The 16,551-nt window shown below is 35.4% G+C and overlaps 1 protein-coding gene across 10 annotated transcripts in view; it reads left to right on the top strand.

Annotated features, from left to right (window-relative positions):
* MEF2C (myocyte enhancer factor 2C) overlaps nucleotides 1-16,551 on the top strand; it is a 164,492-nt gene that overhangs the window by 18,356 nt on the left and 129,585 nt on the right. For 2 of the 10 annotated variants that reach the window (XM_036846470.1, XM_036846469.1), the window contains exon 1: nucleotides 2,599-2,849. The exons of the other annotated variants lie outside the window; for them this stretch is intronic. The gene's annotated coding sequence lies outside the window, so the exon portion shown is untranslated. Of the gene's footprint in view, nucleotides 1-2,598; nucleotides 2,850-16,551 lie in introns of those variants that run through there. 10 annotated transcript variants of the gene reach the window in all.

Below are 16,551 nucleotides of genomic sequence, written 5' to 3'. Positions count from 1 at the left end.
TGTTACAATTCATTATGTTAATTTCAGACATTATGGCAATAAACAAATGTTCCTACAAACAATTTGCTTTGTCAGGACGTTTGTGAATCTCGAAAAATTAACTTCCACCCTGTATAGACATATCTTAGTATTCAAAATGTCAATGCACCTTTAAATTTTTGCATTTTTTTTTGAAGTTGTACCTTAAATGAAAACCTGATACAGATTATCTCTGCCATATTATTAAAATGAATTCATGGTAGTAGCAAACTCACCAGATGAAAAGTAAACAGGCAAACAAATATATTGTAGATACTAATCTGCAAGAAATAGTAGTATTTCAGATAGTTTTTGCTTTGTGACAGTTTGCCATGCTCTCCTATAACAATGGCAAAAGATTCATCGATTCTGGGCTGATAGTCACAATGGTGATGAGCCAGAAGCCTGAAGATTATTCAGATCTAGTTGTACTTGCCTGTAAAATCAACCTTCCCCTTTCAAGTGAAGCCCTGGGGCAGACACCTAAATGTTAAGCCCACTCTTCTGAGAAAAGCTACTCGGATCAAATAGCCCCTATAATGAAGAAGGAGGCTTTTTGATTCACACTGCCCTCATGCATTAAAATAGTCTGGAGGCACAGTGCAGAATTTAACGGGAAATGGAACTAGTCATTGAGTTAAACACATAGTGCTGAGAGGAATTTTTTTAAAGTGAGGAAATATCTTTAATTAGCTAGATATTTCAGTATACTACTATTGTGTACTCTGGTACATTCAGTATTTTTATCTCCCCAATGTATTTTCTCTTCTTCTTTTCACAATATTAAAAATTTTTAACTTGGTTTAAACATTTTATATAGTCTATAGTTCTACTGGCATGTAATCTTATCTTTTCATGGTTTGTGTACTAGTTGGTATATTTTATCTTTGGCTTTATTGGGCGTGGTGTCATTGACTAGGGAGGGGAGGTGCTCAATCCCTAGTAGCCTTTCCTAAATCTTGAATATTAACCTTTTTTTTTTTGATAAGGAAAAGTATTTACTGGGCTTAAACCTTAATATAAGGATCTTCCTTATCAGTCTCTATTGCTGCTTCCTGTGCAGCTGAAACTCTTCAGGATAAGTGAAGTCATCAGCTATCGGATAGGGAAGCCTAATGCATTTGGGAAGTTGGTTTAGTTTACATGTTAATGCCTTGGATAAAATCCAGTAAGGTGTGGAAGAGATACTGTGGGAGAAGGGAGGGGGAAATCTCCGAGGAAGCTGCCGCCTCGGTAAATATTTCCAACCTGATTAGAAAGTTCATGGCCCCGAGATGAAGTCGAGAGTTCAAATACTGGTAATCCTTTTATTATTTTGTACATTACTAACACTTGAGAAGCGTTTCGGCTCCCTTTCTAGCCCTCCAGCCTCTCAGGGCCGAAACCCGCGTATTCTGGGCGTGAAGGAAAAGCGCGCTGGAATCGAGTGCTGCAGACATCCTGGACTGGGGCTTTTACGCGTGAGTAACGGAGGAGCGCTCGGACCGGTGGAAGAACGAAGTGGTTAACGCGTCTCCAAACGGGGGGGAAGTCACAAGAGCAACTATTAGGGTCGCGCTCCTATTGGTCAGAGGAAAGATCCCGACTTTAGAAGGACTTTCCTGCAGGCTGGCTCGCAGCGTCCCCGGGGAGCGAGCGCGCGGCAGCCGGAGACTCGGTTCTCCGAGCGTCCTCGGCGGCGTCGGCAGTGAGCAGGGAGCCGCCGCTCGCGGCGTTGTCTTCATTTCGAGCAATAAAGAATTGTCATTAGGTTTGCGTATGGCATGTGCCATTACCCCACCGTAAAACTAAAATTAGCAAAATGTCAGGAATGGAAAGATTGATTCACCAAGATGCAATTATCATTTAAAAGTGCTTGATTGAGGTACTGATGTTCAGTGATTTATTCTGCATACCATATACATAATTAAAGTAGTGTAGTGGAGTAATTTATCAATCTAGTTGAGACGGGAGGGGTGAGGAGGGAACTGCTGTTATGTTTGTTTTATTAAAATGCTCCGAGGTCTGGTCCCGCCCCCCTTTTGCAAGAGTGAAACTGATGATTTCTCCAGCTCTTGGGAGAGAGAGTCAACGGTTTGGGATTGTGAGGGAGAGAGAGGAAGAAGGCAGCGCGAGGCAAAGGCAAAGGCAAGGACAAAATAAAATAAAGGACAAGAAGGCAAGAGGCACTTCATGGGATGTGCTGCTTAGAACCCCAAGCCGCGTGCTCCGTTTTCTCTGCCACCCCCGCCTCCCCTCCCAACATCCTTCCACTCCCCCCGCCCCCCGCCTTTTTTACGCGATGTTTCAAAGGCTGAGAGCGGCTCGCCTTTTCCCATTCGTCTTCTGTCACTTCCTTCCTGGACGCAGTTTTCTGGACGAGTCTGGTTACTTTTAATCCTGCGGGCCGCTGAGAGCCACTTTCTCCTCCTCCTCCTCCTCCCCTTCCTCCCCCTCCTCTGCTCCTTGGAGCGGCCTCGGCGCGCGCGAATGCGCGGCCCCGAGCGCGCCTCCCCCGCGCGCGCTCCTTCCGCGCGCGCGCGCGCGCACACACACACACACACACACACACACACATCGTCTCCAGCTCTCTGCTCGCTCTGCTCGCAGTCAGACACTTGAGCACACGCGTACACCCAGACATCTTCGGGCTGCTATTGGATTGACTTTGAAGGTTCTGTGTGGGTCGCCGTGACTGCATGTTTGAATCAGGTGGAGAAGCACTTCAAGGCTGGACGAAGTAAAGATTATTGTTGTTGTTGTGTTTTTTTGTTTTTGTTTTTGTTTTTTTCTGTCTCTCTCTTAAGAAAGGAAAATATCCCACGGACTAATCTGATCGGTTCTTCCTTCATGTAAGTACCTCTGACATTTCTCCAGGAAATAGAAATAGCCGGGGTATTGTCTCTGAAATCTGCATCGATATATTCCACTGCACTGGGTCTATCTGGCTCTTTGAAGGCTTGAAGTTGAGGCTTGTTGTGCGTTCTTTTCTTAGATTCCATGATTTCCTTGTGTGTTGCTGAAAGTAACTTTTTAGATAGTCCTATCTGTTTGCCATCAGTTATTGAAATCACTCCTGACTCGTTCTTGTCACATCAGTGTGTTTAAAGTTTCATGAAGTTAGTTCACATCATTAGCATGTTTGATATGGTGGAGCATGTGGAGCCTGGTGGACTTTAATATTTCACAGAATGTTCTGTGACCTTGAAGTACATGCCTTAAGATTTAGCCGTTAGTTCACTGTGGAAAGATGCTCCTATGAGTCCCACCAAAGACTGATTTGCTTTGGGTTATGCTTCTGAGCCACTAAATCTTGGGATTAGTTTGAGCTAAAGCATGGCTGTCTGTCAGAGTATACCTTTGTGCATCTCCTTCCATTACCAAAGTGCTGGCTTGATAGAGGGCTTCTTAACTGGTGTAGACAAAAAGTAATACACTGGCCATGGTAGTCTACACATTTCACAATTCTTGTTGGGATTTCAGTATGTGCATTGCTCTTTATGTCAAGTCAAATACATAGCTGTTTAAAAACAAATAAGGTTAAGTCACTTAAATTGCCTTCTGTTTGGACTTTGGATGAAAGTTACCAAACTCAGTGATAAAGTTTGGCACAAAGGAAGTATATGTAGACATGGCACATTGTTTATTGTGTTATTAAATATTATGCAAGTATTTAAATTTAATGTTAGTGTTATCTCCTTCCCAGAATATGGCTATTCATTCTTAAAGGAAATTGTATGTCTGAAACATGTCTGACTATTCTAGGTCCACTAGTTACCATTTTGGGAGAAAAGCCCTTTTTCTTCACATTTTCAGAATGTGTGTCTTTTGTGTAAAATTCCTTTATATGTAAATGCTGACAGTATAAAGCAGAATCAGGCTGTCTGCCAGTTCTTTAACGGTCCTCAGTAGAGAATTGCTTTGACACAAAGTGCATTTTACTATTGTGAATCTGATACTAACTCTAATAGTAACTGTCTTGTGAAATAGTTAGTGACTGCCTGTATTTTCTAAGCGCTATAAAAGGAACTCTAGCTACCTCATTATACCAGTCAAAAAGAGTGACCAGCCTCTTTTTCACTGGCACCTTGCAATAGAATTGCGGTTGCAGAGTAAAGATGTTTATGTAGAATATAATAACTCCAATCCCTAGAGACTTGGTAGGACATGGAAATGTGACCACCTGTGAACCCCATTTAACCTCTGTATGCATACTAATTTTAGCTTTAAAGAGATTGACAATCTCCAATTTGAAACTAAAACATCTTATTTAATTTTAAAAATAATATCAGTTTTGGCCAGTCTTTGAAAATGTTGAGTATGTACCAATATGGCACAAGGAGTTTGGGTTGAATATAAGGCAGTTAATAAACCATATTTTTGTCTTCCAGTGTATGCATGAAATTATTTATTAAGTTAAAGAGGTAGTTCTAAAGCAAGTAGATTCAGAACTTGACAGGTAAAAGATGCACATGTCTAATGTCCTATCTCAAGAGGGAAAAAAAATCTCTAAAACTAAGTATCTCATTCTGTTCGTAGGAAAGTATATTTGGCTACGTATTAGACTTCTAACTCAAATCTAAAAGTTTTCATCAAAACACACTTTAAACTCAACGTTTGTTTAAGATATGGTCCCCTAGTCGAGTTAAGGAGACAATAGTTGGCAGTTATCCTTACTTCAGGTTTTACTAAACTTTATAAAAATCTGTTTTTTACTAATGTAATTCACACGGCTTTGGAGTATTTGTGGCATATTTTCCAGACTTCTTACTAAAGACAGTATGTTACCTCATTCATTAATTACTCTATTTACATTCTGATTGCTGTGGAATATAGTGAAAGAGAATATTAAAGATGTAACTTTTATTAAATTTTACTCTGTTTCTGGGGTTTAAGTAACAAATGAGCACTTTATAATAAAAAGTCAATTTTCCAGCTTTCCTGAGCTGTTCATACTTTAAAAGTATGCAATCATATATGTTAACTTTTCAGAACAAAAACATATCAACATTAAATACATGAAATTTAAATAACAAGGACTTTACTGTACCTTGCCTCTTTCCTTTTTTGTAAACATATTCAATTTTCAAAATTTGGGGGAAAGGGTTCATTCCATTAGGGAAAAGAGCTATCTAATGATTCAAAATTGAATCCTGGAAAAGCATCATGTTTTATATTTTTCAGATGTCTGTGAGTTTCTTCCTTGGCCCTCACTTTACCAAATCAATAAATTGCATAACACTACAACCATATCTTTCCAATAAGTGATTTATTGTATTTAAACTTCTTTTATAAAAAACTGAGCTAAATAACTGCTCGGCATATGTTGACATTATATTTCAAAACTTTCTTCTGTTTATTGTAGTATATTTTGTGGTTTTATTTCCCAACTCTACGTGCGGTATATTTTGAGTCTATGAAATCTCAGAAAGTGACAAAAATGGGGAAATATCTGTGCAGCGACACTTGTGCTTCATAACAACAAAAAAATAGTTATTAAACAGAGAACCCTGGCTTCAGGGACATGATTCAGAACAACATGGAAGAATTTCATATGCAATTAAGGATCACAGAGTGGACTTTAAAGAGACTATTAATAAAGTTCTACTTTTGTTTTCCAAAGCACATCCTCTGAGAAAACACCACACAAATTAATATCTAAAACTTATAAAAATGCACATATTCATTTTATGAATGCAGTGATCGCCTGGACATAATGAAAAGATTTAATCACTGGTGCTCAGTCTATGTGCTGCATGTGGAAGGGTAGGTGATTAAGATCCCCGTCCTCAGCACTGTACCTTAATCTCATGGGCGCGTGGACTGCCCTGTACTCAGTAAAGCCTGACTGTTCACCGAGATCTGTCATCTTTAGGAAATCAAACCAGATTACAGAGGCGATTCACAAAACCAGGAGCGACAACAGAGTCTGTGCACCTTACAAAAGGCGGATTACGCAGTTCACATGTTATTTTGATAGGTCAAAGATAAAAGCTGATTGTTGAGGAACGGCAAGACACTCCAATTTCAAATGATTTCTAGATAAGTGTACCACGACCCTGTTGCTTCATCATTATGAAGAGCCATTCAAACAGTAGAAAACTAAGTTTTCAAATGACAGGCTTTCAATAGTGAAATAAGAGAAAATGTGTACTTTTTATATACATCCTCATTGCTTTCATTTTAAGTTCCATCACTTCCTTCTGAACAGACTTAAAGTTCTGGATGCTATATGAAAGTTATTATTATACGTCTTAATTGCAGTAGACATTTTCAGAGGCATTGTAGAGAGCACAAAACAGAATTTGCCAGAAATAAAAGATACTCTCATGGTATTGAGTAACCGAGCAGAAAATGCATGGTAGTCAATAGCCATTATGTTATTCTGTTACCAAATATATTCTTCACAAAAATGTGGAATTACATAGTTAATGAATCCATACATTTGAAATAGATCTTGATAGGTGTTTATTGGTCGAATTATATCTATTTCATGAATGTTTTATAAAGGTCATTCTTTACAAGATATGATGTTTTCAGAGAGTTTATTTCAGAGAATAAAGTTTTGGTTTACATAATAACATTTTGAAAACCCCTACTCTTTACGCATCCAACTCTACAGTAATTTCTTGCTTCTTTAAAAATTGAAGTCCTTTTTTACCCAACTGATGCCTCCTAGTGTTTCACACAATAAAACACTAATGAGTCACCCATAAATGTAAACATTGCATTTTCATTGCCTACATCTTCTGTGATACATAAAATTAATATTTATGTGTTTAATTTTCTGTGCATTATTATAATAAGATAGGAAGTTCCAGTGAATGAGGTGTTTCATCTGAGTGGATTTGTGGCACACACTAGCAGGTTTTCTTTGACCATAACAATATCTTATTAAGTTTTAATAAGTTTATTACCTTCAGGTCCAGTTTATATATTCACTTTATATCCACTCTTATTCCAAGTGAAAAACATAGGCGGAGTAGCAGAGCTTCCATTTTGTAGGCCTGGAAATTATATAGCTGAGCTCATCCGCAAATGCCTCATGAACAAATTGCAAAAGGACTAACCGTTTCATTTAAACACTGGAATACCTTAAAAGAGATATAAAATTTTGCTCACACTGTGTCTTTACACTTGCAGATTTCTATGTAAAAATGGAATTAAAAAAAAAAAAGAAGGTTTAGGAAAATTAAAAGTAAAGATAAATGCACAGATTCCCACAAGTATGGAGTGTGTCTCTTTATTAGAAAATAACAATTAAAAAAAACTTGCTTTGGGAGCATAGTATTCTACATAATAGAAGGAAAACTTGTTGGAAGACAATTTCTCATGACCAGAAAATTGTCAAATGAGGTGGAAGTTAGTGGATACCAACTTTGATGTGAGTTTTCTGTCATTAGGATGGTGAGCGTAGACTTTCAATATTCATGCACTTCTGTGATTTCAGACAACTTTCTGATTCTGCTTACGAAAGATGGATACTTCAGTTTCTGAGTATTTTTTCTTTAAAGTATTTATGAAAGAGAGGAGGCATTCCCCTAATGTCTTAAGTTCAAAGGATGCCCTCAGAAACCTGTAACATTTATGGGCCTCCTCCTGAGTTGTCATACCACACACAAGTGCACAAAAACACTCACAGATTTCGTCCACTAACACAAGCGTTCTGAGCGTCCAAACATAAGACACTAGGCTGAGACTGAACGTAGTTCATTTCCGTTACCTCTGTATGCATCAGTTAGTTGTCCTGATTCAAAACACACGCACTTTAACAATATTTGACTCTCATTTAAGATTTTCTAATTTGGTCAGTAATACAGTGCTATTCCAATTCTGTGCATGTTGGACACATTTCAAAGAATGTTAGGGGGTGTGTTCCTTTCGTTCAAGGAAGCAAGCATGTAGAAAGGGGTGGACCTTTCCCACAAGAGCCACATTTCTTCCCTTGGAGAATTGAAGCAAGTATGCAGTATGTAAGTGAATAACAGCATGAGAAAGAAAATAATTTCTAATCATGTGCTATAGTTAGTGAGCAAAGGAAACTGTCAGGTTTTTCTTAAAAGCAGTTCTTATTGATAACCTTTCTCACACTGAAAAAAGTCTATGCTGAAAAAGGTCTGAAAATTTTGTTATTTTAATATTAACTTCTATAAAGTACACTAGAATTAATTTTTCTCAAAAGAAGATTTCAGTAGTAACTATTTTACAGATGTATTGAGGCATAAAGAAGTAAAGAGAGCTAAAAGCACCCATTCCCTACCTCTCTTAAGAATAAATAGATAGCATCAATGTTCTTATGTTAGTTGTTTTTGTCTGTGCAAGAAAAATAATTAAAGAAAATTCTGTAACAAAGAATACCATTGAAAAAATAAGATTATGAAAAAGATTATCCAATATAGCATTATCTCACATTTCTTTGGTATTATTTTAACATTAACTACAAAAAGGAAAGTCATATTCCTACTAAGTATGGAAATTATATGATACCTGTTGTATACATATCTGGGTTTGAGGTGATAACATGAGTAGCATTCATTTGTCTTCACCATAATGCATTTGTTGTACATTGTCATTGTATTGCCTAAGTTAAATCTCTGTATTTATTTAAAAAATATAACCAGTCGTAAACAAAGTTCAAAGTATACATGAAGATTATCTTTTGAGGACATTATAAACGAAATTGGTGGTATTACAAGCGATAAAAACAGTAAACTTATTATGGGCAGATTTCGACAGGAATCATTACTCTTTAATAATGCAGATGTTATAGAGACCTTATTAATTCTTAATGCTGTAAATCTGAAATGAATGGAGCAATGTTGTTCATCTTGCAAGTGGTTGCGATTCATGTAGAATGACAGTGCAAATCTTCTAGTAATGATTTAAGTAAAGTACCTTAAACTTGTTTCTAGAGACTCGAGAAACTGATCTCTGAAGCAGTCCCTGGTGAGAACCTGCTTTTTCCAAATAGTATCCCGAGTGTGGTCTGGTTTTCCTCTTGTATCTTGTTGTCATAGATAAGATGCACAGGAAGAATTCATATAAATTGTTCTTAGATACCATGGATCTCTAGTATATTGGATATAAAAAGCAGTAGATATGGTCTTGATAGAATGCGAAGTGTTTTTTAAAACAGCTCACAACTATCCCTCTCGCTTTTTCACACATCTGTGATTCTTTCAGCAAGTTAGAATGATAGCAAGAGAATGCCTCTTTCCCCGAACCCTGAAGATAGGCAGCTTTGGCTTAGATATGCTTATTTATTTGCAAAATTAGAAAAGAGATTCACGAATGTAAATAAGTGGGGACAGACAAGGAAATTAGTCTACTACTTAATAGAGTAAACATGACTTTTTTTAACCTTCTAATTAATTGTTGACCACACGTGAGGTATACAACCAAGGCTTATGGAAAGCTGGTATTATTGCTGAACGTAACATGAGGGATTGGGATTTCTTTAAAGTAATTTTGAAGATGTGATTATTTAGCAGAAATATTCACCGGAGCATTTTATTTTTAGAAATCATGGTCACACAAGGAAGCCTTTATAGGACCGACTACCTAATTGCAGTCAAAAATCTCTTTAATGAATGAACACACACACACGTATAGAAGAACACACATTTTAAGAATATAATGGCCCTATACTTTTCAATTTTTTTGCCACATTCTTTGTATCTGAACAGAACGTATGTGTCTAAGCAGATGTTTTAAGTTATATCCTTCATGTAGGTGAGTCTGTAAATGTACCATTTAACTTAAATGGCTTTGTGGGAAGGTAGTTTGAGGAGTTTAAAAAGGGGGAAAAAAACCCTCCAGTTACTATAGTTTCAGCTCTTTCTTTTTAAAAACAGTAATTACACTCAGGATAAAGAAAGAAAAATAAACTCTTTTAATTCTTTGTAACATCCACAGTTTCTGAGGTAGAGCTCTGATGTATTTTTATTCCTGAATATGCAGGGCAGGTACTGGCAGCAGAGCTACAAAATGAAAACTTCCTGGCTGCAGACCAGATACAGCGCACAGTGCCACATCATAAACTTCCCCTCTTCTGTCTCGGAGTGATTTCAGCCCGATGTAATGTCCTTTTTTCCCCTTGCGTAGGCTAAGGACCAGAGGGCCTTCTTCCTGGGCAATCGCTTTGGGAAAGGAAAAGCATAACGTTTCCCTTCTATAACTTGAAAACTCTGCCTCTTAAATCACTAAGACATTAACTGCAAAGTGGATTCAGTATGTTTCCTTTTTCTTCCCATAGAGCAGTTTAGAATGCCTAAAACAATAGGTGTAAGATAGAAAATGAGCCCTCTTCCCACCCCCCCTCCTCCAGCACATGCAGGCCCAATCAGATGTCTGTATTTTTTTGTTTTGCAGAGAAAAATATAATGGTTTCTTTTCAATGAAGCCTGTGCATTATATTCCAGATATGTTAGGTCATTTTGTGATGCAAATTAACCTTGAATGGTTTTTGTACTTATCTCGGGAAATAGCAATGTTCTACCACAATACGTGGCACTACAGTAATTTTTATTGATAAACACTCACACTTTTAATGATTACTAGGTCAAAATACAAAGGGAGAAAATATGGGCTTTAGTTTTCAGATTTGGTTTATGCTCTTCATTTGAAAGGTACTGTGTGAGTAATGTGCTTATTACTATGCAAAATACATCAACTTCTAAATATATGCATTAATATTCTTTGCATTTGAAACTGTAGTCTGAAAACTCGTACTTCTCCTTGTAAAATAGAGTAAAAAATTGTTAAAACCAGTCTTTAATTACCAGTTACATTTTCAGCCGTTACCAATGTGATTTTTAAAAAATAATTTCTAGCTGCCATGGCTCCTTTCAATCAGTGGTAGAATTCTTATTTGTGTGAAGTGTAGTCAAATTACTGCCAGCACACCTTTCTAAAACTAACCTTTTCTTGTAGAAATGTATTAAGTGAGAGCCTTAAGTAGAAAGTGTTACTACATAATAAATATTTGTTCCAACTTTATTTTTAAATTAGATTATTGATTTAATAGTATACAAATAGCATATAAATGTTAGTTTATTTATTAACCCACTAAACCAATTATTAATTGCCTATATAAAATTTACCAGATAAGACCAACAGTTAAACGTAATTTAATTTTATTTCTCCTTAAACTAAAATAGATAAGAAAGATAATTTTAATTACGTTTGAATATCAAGCAACTATTTTCTGTGGATGCAAATGTTTCCTAATAAAATGTTAAGAAATTAACACAACATGGATCTTAAAATGTAAAAGGTAACTGGTAAGAATATGATCACGATGGCCTATTCTTGCCGTAGGTGTTATAAGCAAGTGCCCTACACCTGGCACACTTTCAAGGCCCATTAGCAAGAGGAAAGAACGTTAAACTTTTTTTTGCATATATTAATATACATAGGAGTCAATAATTTTTTGACATTTATTTCTTAGAAAATTAAACATCCTATTTAAAAATTCAGATTCAACCTTTAAAATTATGCTTTCATTTAGGATATGGTACGAGACTTCTTTATCTTCTTGGAATTCTCCTGAACCATAGGATAATTTGAATCATCACCACTGGATAAATATTGTTAGACACATTGCAAAGTTTCAGTTGTTCAGTATGTGCACTGGATAAATTTTTAATCGAAAATGGATTATCTTGCTCTATAAATATTATAAAACTATACCTGATTAAAACATTAATCTCTTGGAGGTTCCTGAAGTAGGTAATTCTCTGGGCAAGAATTTAAAAATGTTTAAACTGTTAATGAGTAAATTACCAAGTACTTTTCTTAAGCTGCCTTATTTCTATTCACATTTGACGAACCTTACTAAGTTGTCGGATGGTCTTTAAGTAAAGGTTTTGTGGTCCAGAAAGTCGATCTTTTCACCCTTCTTCTGTAACAGTTAATATAAACATGTTTAAAAGGTATAAACACAGACATAGTTTCGTCAGGATTATTTTTCTTAACTAAATAAAGACGAACAAACCTGGCTATTTTTTTTAAAAGTGTATCTATTTGTTCATTTCTAGTATTTATCAAAAGACCACTTTTAACCTAGAGTCCGTCTAGGTTATAGGTTAAGGAAATAATTTTGACTATGTTTTTCTTTTCTTTCACCTTTGAGTTTTTCTCCCCCTTACATAAACCAAAAAGAAAACTTCACAATGGCATTAATGGATTTGCAAAGGGCCGGGTAAGATACTCTGAACCATTGCTCGTTTCCTTACCGTCCTTTGGTTGAAATGAATGGGCAATGTCCCTGCTAGGACTATTTGATCTTTCTTGAGTTAGTGTGAGCACTATATGATATTTTTTGACTTCTCTCATTTTTTAGCTTCAGAAATCAAAGAATTCTTGACCTTGTTCTTTTCTTCCTCAGTTTTTATTGTTTTTGGATTCTCTCCTGAGTTCCCATCTTGCTTCAGAATATTTGGTATTGTGAGAAAGCAAGTGCACTTTTAACTTGTTCTGACTACACATGTGAGATCATAGAATTGTTTCAGGTGTTAACTTACCTTCTTACACTTGAGAGATTGATGTGGTTCATCACAGCCCAATGCCATGTCGCGAAAGAGCTCCAGACACTGATCTTGAAGCAACAAAGGCTGCAGAATGGTGTCTTTGTAAGGAAGCACTGACGGCTTTAGAGTCAGTGAATGGTATGTCCACGGCAAAAATGCACAGCATTATGAAGTCTGAGGAGATGGTACAGTTATTGGACTAGTTGAACCAAATTATGGCCTTGATTATGTTAAGTGAAGTGTTGGGCCAAATCTCCAAGGTGTGTGTGTGTGTGTGTGTGTGTGTGTGTGTAGAGGGGGAGATGGGTGGGGAAGAGTAAAGAGAGTGAGAGACAAAAAGCATGAGAGGATGAGGATGAATGCAAGTGAAAGAGAAAATCAGTTCTTTTGATTTGCAGACATAAAGAATTTGAAGACCACATTCCCATACTTAATACCATTTCTTTAATTTTACATATGTGTGCTATTAGACAAACAGACCTGTAAGCAATACAGAGTAATGGTTAAGAGCAAAGACCAAACTGGGTTCAAAATCCAGTCTTCCATTTACTGGTTAGTGGCTGTAGGTAGGTTATTTAACCACCAGAAAGCCTTGGTTTCAGTAACTGTAAAATGGGGATAATAATACCACCCACATCTTAGAGTTGTTGTAAGGATTAAATGGGATAATACATATAAAAATGAAAGTAAGTGATGAGTAATTAGTAAGTTATTATCATATCATTACACTACATTTTAATCATTTTATCTTCCTGCCAATGATGATCACTTAGAAATGCTTGGTGGAATAATTATTTTGAACTTTTTTTTTTCAATAATACTTTCATACCATTAAAATTGAGTCACTTTCAGGGCAAGTCTCTAATTCTGATGTTATATGAGGTCAATGCTAATGATCACTCAGTACAGTATACTCCAAGAAAATCAAAATCTTTCACAGATCAGATGTTATTAGATAAATATCACATTATTTTTAGAACTAGAAATGGAAGCAAAGAAACAAAATAATTTCATCTATGATTTTTAAAAGTCATTTATTGAAAGTTCTGAATTCCACATAGATTATTGCTTAGTTTTAATAAAAATTAAGTTTGGAGGAAGTGTTTGAGGTACATAGAGTTATTATGTGGTTTTAATAGTGATAACAGCCTCACCAAGAGTTCTAAAGGTTTTTTTTTCTCTTAGCATTAGTATTAACCATTTTTGAAGGATTTATTAGTATTCTTTATTTTTCTTATTACATAATTTTGATTGTATGTGGAGATAAATTAATTTGTGAAGAATGAGTGTCATTTTACTCATCTTTCTATTCCTTCACAATCACTCTTGCATGTAATAGGTATTCTACAGATATTGAATAAATTGATAAATTTTGTGTACTTGTAAAGATAAAATGCATTTTTATTGGAATAGTTAAAAAATAAGTAAAAGACACTTCTATCATCCTTTTTTCCCCAGATTTGAGGGATTGTTCATTTTAATTATAGTTTGTCAACTTTGAGATGACGAACAAATGAACTTATCTTAATCTGGGTATTTTCTTTATGTGAGAAGAAATATAAAGTGGTACAGAAAATGCAGAAATTTACCTGAGGATTACACCTTTTGATAACACAAATAAACAAATTTAGGTAAGATGTGGATGAAAATGGGAATAAATCTGGTCTCAGAGTCTGCTTACCACTTTTTTGTTCAGCTTTTATAGTCACTTAATTTCTCAAAAAAAAATTCATATTTTGGATGACAGGTAGGGTCGATGAGGCCTGCCCCATTTAGACAGCCTGTGGAGTTGCAACCACTTGAAATTATCCTCAGGCTCTTGAATGACACCCCTCCAGTGTGCACCTTGCATTTTGGCTTTCTTTTCTAGCCCTGTTTTAATGCCTGGCTAAAGAGTGCTCAGTGCAAGGAATACTTGCAGAGTGGACTTCCCTATGGTAAAACAGCATGGACAGCTCCCAACACTGCAATCAAGGATGCCTCTAAAAGCTTTAATTTAAAAATAATAATAATAGTAATAATAAGTCTGCATGAAGATGATGGAGCCCTCTAAGGCACATGGGCTTAGAGAATTATTCCCATCTGCAACCCCCTCCCCCTGCTTAGTAGCCCTTTCCAGGGTTATGATTACTGGAAAATGGCTGTTAATCACCAGATTTTTTTTTTTTTTTGACTGCAGCTGCTTCAGTCAGACTACTAATCTATTAAACAACTTCGTCTCCAGTTTAAAATTTGCATTGTATACTGTATAGAATAAATTTTCATTGTAATCAGAGCATCCAAGAGAACTTCCTGATATGATTTATAGAAGCACATTTGTTTTTATGTATGGACCTCTCTAGCGCTATTGAGCCAACTGATTAAACAATGCTGTGGTAGATCAGCATAAAATCAAATATTGTAGGACTGTTGAGTGCAAGCAGCATTTACAATAGTCACATTTGCAGAATGTTTAAAGTGTGATATCCCTAGCACTTGGCAATATACTACCCATATAATTCAGAACTTAACCCAGATATTTAAAATTTGACTTGAACCTGAAAAGGTTTTTAGAAGTTTAGCATTCTCTTACCAGACTGTGGTAGAGTGGTTTGGCCTCTTTTTCTACCCTAATGCTTATTATATTTGCTGTAATTTGAAGAAATAATCCAAAACCTGAGTCAATATTTAGTGCAAGGAGAGGACAAACAGTTCTAATTTACAAAGGACCCTCCCTTTTAAAACACATTCTTATATGTTAAATTGACAGGCTACAAGAGGAGGTTGGATGAAGTTCATCATGTTGGAAAGAATGTTTCAATTAAAGTTGAGCACTTTCTCTTCCAGGTCTTTTTTTTTCTCCATTTTTTATTTGCTGTGCCAAGGTATCCATGTGCGTTTTTCCACTGTCATCTGGCTCATTCCCAGCAGATGCACACAATCTGTTCTGCTGTCACTAACAGGGTTCAGTTTATGAAAAGAATGTGTCAGAACATGCCACTATAGTCACTTTTACAGGTTTTTTTTAAGAGTAACTGAGAATATATGCGTTGCCCTAGTTTTATTGTACTCAGCCTTAAAGAGATTTCTAAGAAACTTTTATAATATTCAAAGGCCAAAAGCTTTCTTCCAAACATATTTTTGACCAAATATTTACTTTTCATTAAAAATAAAAATTTAAAAGTTCACAAACATCTATAATGATGGACAGAATGTATTGTTTTTAAATTTAAGAGTAGATTTTTATAGGAATGTTTAAAATAAACCAAAGATTTTTATGAAAAATCAAATTTCCAATTACAAAATTTATTTTATAATCATTAAATTACATATACTAAAAACAAGCCTACTTTCCTACTCAACTCAAGGATTTATTTTTTTAAATATTGTGATATACTATTTAGTATCAGTTATTTGACTTGACAGATAGTATTGATTTCCTTAAGTCTTTGATATCATTAAATTAAATCAAAAGCAGTTAAACTATCAAATACACTCTTATTCTGTATAAAGACATTTGATAAACTGTATTCTCCAAGTAATGTAACATTTATCCTTTGTAGATACTCACATTTTAAAAGCATAATAGGTAAATATTTCTGCACTTAATTTTTACTTGCTAAAGTGTCTCTATTCCTATCAAAGATTCTAAATAAAAATTCAGAGTTTTGTTGTCTTCTTCATATAAAACAATTTCCCTGGTTTTATGTACCGGTAAAGAAAAACTGAGCAATGGAAACTTGCATTTATTCCTGAAATAATGAACTTAATAAGTTAGCAGAATTTGAAGTTTATGTGTAGTTAGTACACACTGCATATATATGCACGTGCAGATAGATAATGGACACATTTACATTTTGTGTACAGATCATGGTATTTAAGTATCTCCAGAGTTGAAGATTTTTAAATGTACTTAAGTGCTAATTGTAGATTTTTAAAATAATTTTTGATATGAAGATCAACTCAGAGTTCAGGAAAATTAAACATTTTAAATCAAAGTTATAATTCATATGAACTAAAAATAAAGATTCAGAAACTATCGATG

This window comes from Balaenoptera musculus, chromosome 3 (genome assembly GCF_009873245.2).
Source record: "Balaenoptera musculus isolate JJ_BM4_2016_0621 chromosome 3, mBalMus1.pri.v3, whole genome shotgun sequence".
In the NCBI taxonomy this organism is placed as follows: Eukaryota; Metazoa; Chordata; class Mammalia; order Artiodactyla; family Balaenopteridae; genus Balaenoptera; species Balaenoptera musculus.
This window is presented reverse-complemented; position numbering and strand designations above follow the sequence as displayed.